We start from the raw sequence: 6,133 nt of genomic DNA, 5'->3' as shown, positions 1-6,133 counted from the left end.
AAAAAAGTACGTTTTTCCCTTTAGAGAAATTAAGAGAGAGAAATTATTCTTCTTCCTGACCACCTTGAACTGAAAAGACTCAGTAATTCCCTTTTTGACTTGAGCGTCGGAGTGCCTTTGCAGGTACCCAGCCCATTTTCCCATCAGAGAGGATAGCGCAGGAAGGAAGATATCACAGTAGCGGCATCACAGGAAGGAGCAGCTGAGGTTTGTTAGGTTCGTATCTCGGTTTCCCCATCCATACTCAAACATGGAAAATATTGTAATTTCTTTAAATATGGGTTAAACTGAAGTTTATTAGTTGTATTTAAATGTTTAATTTATTTGTTTTTTTATAATTATATAGGTTGATAATTATATTTTTCTCTTACTGTTTTGATAATATGATTTTTAAATTGTGATTAATGTTTAGTAAAATTGAGAATACTTTTATTTGTTATTATAGATATATGAGTGTAGTCAAATTATTTTCATTATACAATAATAAATATATAAAAGAAGTTGAAAGAACAAAACTTAAGTGAGAACTTACATATAAAGATGAGTTACAAAGTTCTTTAACTTACTAAAATTATAAATTGGATTGAGTTAATTTAGCTCATCTTATATTAATATGAGTTATATTTATATTTGAATGTTATAACATGTAACATAATTATAAAGTCTAGAAAATATTTAAAGAGAAAAATAAATTTTATAAAAGATACTTATTATGATCGAGTTTCATTTTATAAAAACTATTATCTTTTTAGAAAGTTATCATCTTTCTTTCCGCACTCTTCATAAGTTTCTAACTATCTACATGTCTCTCTTTAAATCGAAGTGCATGTTAGAAATACTACATTTCTATTAGATCAAAATCTCAACCAAAGTAAGTTTACTTTATTTTTTGTCTTTTGAGCTTTTTAGTAAAATTTGTTCCATTAAGAATGTTTTGAGTTTACATGTGATATGTGATATATGATGTAACACCCCGATTTAGGGAGTCATATGTAAGTAAAGAATGTGTATTGATTAGGAAAAATACATAACTCTGATATCATCACACTATAGTGAAAAAATTTAAATTACATCATCATGAAATTAATTAAAAACTTACGAAAACAATAACCAATCTTAATACAACTCAAAATAATGTACTAAAACTCCTTAATGTAATTTATTTAAAAGAAATAACATTTTAAAAACCCTGAAAATAATTCTCCATTTGTCTCTCAATCTACACAACATCAGCATCATCAACAACATTCTCTGAAATATCATTTGCTCCTTGTAAATATGATCATCGTAAGTAGAAATCATCACCAAAGTTCAAGAGTGAGCTAACAACATCAACATCCAAAAAGACATACACTACAGGAAATGTGCTGATTACCGAAGGCATATTATCGACGGCCTTTCAGTCCTTCGGTAAGGATCATTTACCGAAGGCTTTCCCGACGGCTCTCATTAAGTTATTTATCGAGGGTCAGACATAACATACCGAGGGTCTTTGGCCTTCGGTAATGTCCACGATAATTTAAGTTCTCGAATTTGGTATTCGTTCCCATATACTCAGAATTTCCCCAATTTCCCTCCCCTTTCCTCGTCTCCAGCTCCCCTCTCCTTTCCTTCCCCATTGTGCTCGTGCCGTGAATTAACGGTTGCTCTAGTCTCCGTTGCTTGGTTGGTTCATTGACGGTGGTTTGGGGGTTGGGTGCTAGGTTCGGTGACGCTGCCTTGTGGGTTGTGGTGGTTGGTCGTTTGTGGCGATTTGGGGGTTCTGTAGCAGTGCTGTGGCGGTGTGGTGACAATGCTGTGACAGTGTGACGACGGTGCTGTAGTGGCGTGACGACGGTGCTGTGGCGGCGTGACCAGGGCTTCCACTATCGCAAGGCGAGGCCAATGTAGGGGTCTGTGACGAGGTAAGAGGTGTGCTCTGAACTTGTGAATGAACTGTGTGAATGAACTGTGTGCAAATGTATAATGAAAACCCCTAATTCACTTCCATTCCAAATGAAAGACGTGTGCTCTGCATCAAATCAGAACATCTGAACCAAGCAGGGAAAATGAAACTTAGGTTTAGTTCAACAAAATGTGTTTTTTTCCCTTAATCTTTTTTGTTTTCATTGATAAATAGAAATGGGTAACTTCATTTTCTCTGTGATTCAAAACTAAGTATATTTTCTTGTAATATATATGAGATAGAATTTAACACATGTAATCTAGTTTCTTAGGGGATAAGGAAGTTGTGTTCTGGTTTGGTAGATGATGTCAATGTAAGGTTGATCCAAAATTGCAGTGCTGAATTATTCTCTCCTAAAAACGAAAGAATGAGTGTAGATTGATTGACGATGCTGTGAAGATTGCATTTTTAACTTTAAGTTTGTTCTGGGAATCTGCCATAATTTTTTACTTTTTTTTTCTTATTTAATTTATTCGTGCTGTTGGGATGGAGATGTGCCTAATCTCTCAGGTCCTGGAAATGAATGGTTAATCCCTTTCCACATGGTAGGCTTACTAGATCTGGCCTGAACCTTTTCTTCCTTAAAGACTATAGTTTTTCCCATTAGTGTCCAACTCCTTATTGGTATCATTTCAATTTTAATTTCTTGTTTTGTTTCTATATGGTTATATATTGCTTCTGCTTGTGTGCTTGTTGTAGATTGCTTAAAAACCTCTTTTGCTGCATATACTGATCATGCTTATTAAAACTCTCTTTCATTCATAACAGGTTGAATGCAAAGAACTTTTTTTACAGAGATTTGCCAGAACTGGATGATTCTATTGCTGATAAGCTTCTCCCTGGATGCAGCACAGTGGAGCAGGTGACCTTTTTACCCGTTCTATGATTGTTAACTGAAGTGAGGAATTTTGTTGAGTTGAAATCAGAGTAAAATTCTCTAGCATGAATTGTCAGGTCAAAGACTTATTGTTACAGAGATGCCTAGAGGTGGAGCAAACAGCTCGAGAACAAGCAACTGATAATGCTATCTTAGATCAGATTTCTAAGGTAATATTACATTAGATTGATTTTGTCTTATCTCCTAGGTTATTACCATGTACCTTGCACGTGTTTTCTATGTGTGCATAATGAAGCACACTTGCATCTAACATGGATATACCGAGTAATCATCATCATCTTCATTATTTTTGGTAGACATCCATTTTAGAATTTGGATTTAAAGTCCAATTCAATCTCATAAACTTGTAAAGTGAAATTCAAGCTTTATTAGCTCTATTGAAATTGCCTTTCTAGTTGATGTAGGATTAAACACCACCTTTAAGACTGAAATTATTTAAAGGTTAGGACTGTATTTAATTTATGGAGCCAACCTATTAGAAATACAGGTATTGATTGCATGATGCGTCATTTTCAGGCCAATCTTTTTACATTTTTATTCACAGTTTAATGGGAAGACAAACAAACTCTGATCTCTCTCAGGCAAAAATGAAACTAAGTGAGCAACAACTGGCATCTCTCTCAAGTCCAAAGGCTGTGAACCAATATCTTGAGCATCAGAAGGAAAATATAACAAATTTGATAAAATAGAATCTGGCAGTGGGTGATATATATAGGCGTGAAAATCTGCAGGTAGCATGTTTGCTTAAGATGTGTCCATTATATACATATTTGTTCAGGTCATGCTGACAACAAATTCTTTCTCCTTGTCAAAATATGGAACAAGTGGACCAATTCTCAGTGATCTGTCTAAGTATAAAGGTCACTTTTGCTTATAAAAATGATTTGTGCATTTGTGTGTTTTGTAGTTTGCTACCGAGGATCTCGTCAAAGAGGTTGAGAATTCCATTGCTGAATTCAAACGTCAAAATCAAGAATATGATGAGGAACGGGTGAAGGATCAGGTTTGCATCATACTTCCTTGTTTATTTACTGTTGTTTATTGTTTTGGCTGCTTCATCGGTTCATGTATATATGTAGAACTACAGATATCTTGAACTGTTTTCAAAATGGTCCATGTAGGGATAGGACTTCATACTGCATACCATTTTGATTAACTATATTATATATGCATCACATTCTGCAGCAACAACGCTCTGTTTTTTTTTTCGCCCTTCGGTAATTACCGAAGGCTTTTGGCCCTCGGTAATTACCGAAGGCTTTTGGCCCTCGGTAATTACCGAAGGGCAAAAGCCCTCGGTAAATGTTAGCGACAAGGGATTTACCGAGGGCTCTGTGGCCGTCGATAAGCCTTCGGTAATTACCTTTTACCGACGGTTTTGGGCTGTTTCCGAGGGCTTCTGGCCTTCGGTAATGCCCTTCTTTTTTGTAGTGATATAATAATACAATTATTTTAATACAATTATCTAATAATATATAAACTCATAACATTAATCCATTTCACAACACAAAGCGCGTTATTAATCCAAACTATTATCCAGATAAACCATGTCACCACCACCAATCACTATCACTATATGTCATCTTCTGTACTCTAACACACACGACCAGTTCACCAAAACTGAGCCTACACACCAATGTAGGACTTTCCCATTCACCAAAATGAGGCTCACGCACCAATGCGGGTCTTGTCTGTTCACAAAAACAGGGTCCACGTACTAATGCAGGACTTCCCTGTTCACTAAAACGGCGCCTGCACCAAAGCAAAAACTTTCTCGCATCACGACTAAAGAGTACATAAGACTACATATGATCCACTACCTCAACCACATCAACACATCAACATGGTTTATCAGACAATATTAAGGAAAAATAATTCAACCAACACCACAAACACTCCAAACAACTCGACACACACAGTACAAGACTTGGCAATCACATCACACAACTCGAAAAGTAATTTAAACAGTTAGACCTCACCTAGACAAATTGGCAAAGTTCTCAATTCCACCCCTATGCAAGTCGATCTTGAAAAACAATATTTGAATAAAATTATGTAATACATAAAATCATGTCTCATGTTCATGCAACACGTAAAAACCCTAAAACCATTGATAATAATGTACGAATACAAGGATGAACATAACTCAACAAAAACAAATCCAACACAATGAGATTTGATTAAAACAATTAACATGAATCACATGATACATACCATCACCTTCACAACACACACCAAATAAAAGGGACAGGAACTCACACATAATTTCTCAAACATAGACATTGAAAGCTAGCTCCAATTACAACCAAAGATACTCACACACCCCTAAGCCCATAAAACCAATAAAACCATGAAAAATATTTATTTTTTATCAAAATATCATTTTTTCTCAAAATCTCAACATAATTCAAATAAAAGCTCTTTTAACTTCAAAAGAATCAAACTAAAAGTAACACCAATTTAACCCAATTCATCATGTATACATACAAACAATATGGAAAGAAAGGAAAACAAGAAAACAACAAATCAAGAATGAAAGTTCTCCCTACCTCTACTCCAAGAAACCTTTATGTGTACTTAACCTCCAACACTTTCATCTTTTAGACCTTTGTATGACAAACCCACAAGCCCTCTCTATTTCTCTGAAAATTCCCTCAAGGTGGCTAGGTTTTATTATGAGGCTAACCCTCATTAATTTTGTATTTATATCCCTAAACTATACTTAAAACCTATCCCCGTTTTGGCCCAAATCCAAAAAAGTAAAATACTAACCTAAACTCATAGGTTTTAAATAAAGAAAAGAACTCTAGAAAGGGGTTGAATCGAGTTTTTAAAACCTTATTTGTAAAACAACGTTTAATGACTATTGTAGGGGTTAGATGGTCTGCAAAATTTGTTAGACGCTTGTGTATTTAAAAGGCATTTAGGAAAATGTTTAAAAGCAAGAAGGCAGTAAGCCAAGTATTTTTATACTAGTTCGCTCCAATCTAAGCTATTAATGGGTTGCACTAATCTTTGATAAAGATTACAATGACCAAACCCAGTTAATGACCGAGTACATGAACATGGCCGAGTGGCCAATCAGTATATGACCGAGCGGACTATCGAATACTAGTGTATGATCGAACGCTATAATCCATCGAATACTACCAAAACCGAACGCTAATACATAGTACTACTAATAACGAACGCTAAACGTAGTACGGCTAAGAACGAATGATAATACCAACCCGAAGACTGCCGAGGTCGAAAACGGGTACATTTAAAACTAAACGTCAATATTAAATCGA

The 6,133-nt window shown here is 35.2% G+C and overlaps 1 long non-coding RNA gene across 1 annotated transcript; it reads left to right on the top strand.

The window, feature by feature from the left end:
- The first annotated feature begins 3,301 nt into the window (after positions 1-3,301).
- Positions 3,302-3,887, top strand: LOC148195753 (uncharacterized). Its single transcript, XR_015780703.1, has 3 exons — positions 3,302-3,330; positions 3,425-3,574; positions 3,751-3,887. It is a non-coding gene; the product is annotated as an uncharacterized LOC148195753 (long non-coding RNA).
- Positions 3,888-6,133: the final 2,246 nt, after the last annotated feature.

The sequence above is a fragment of the Vigna umbellata genome, chromosome 7 (assembly GCF_029865625.1).
Source record: "Vigna umbellata cultivar VRB3 chromosome 7, Vumbellata_1.0, whole genome shotgun sequence".
NCBI lineage: Eukaryota > Viridiplantae > Streptophyta > Magnoliopsida > Fabales > Fabaceae > Vigna > Vigna umbellata.
The sequence above is the reverse complement of the archived record's forward strand: the minus strand, read 5'-3'. Positions and strand labels throughout refer to the sequence as shown.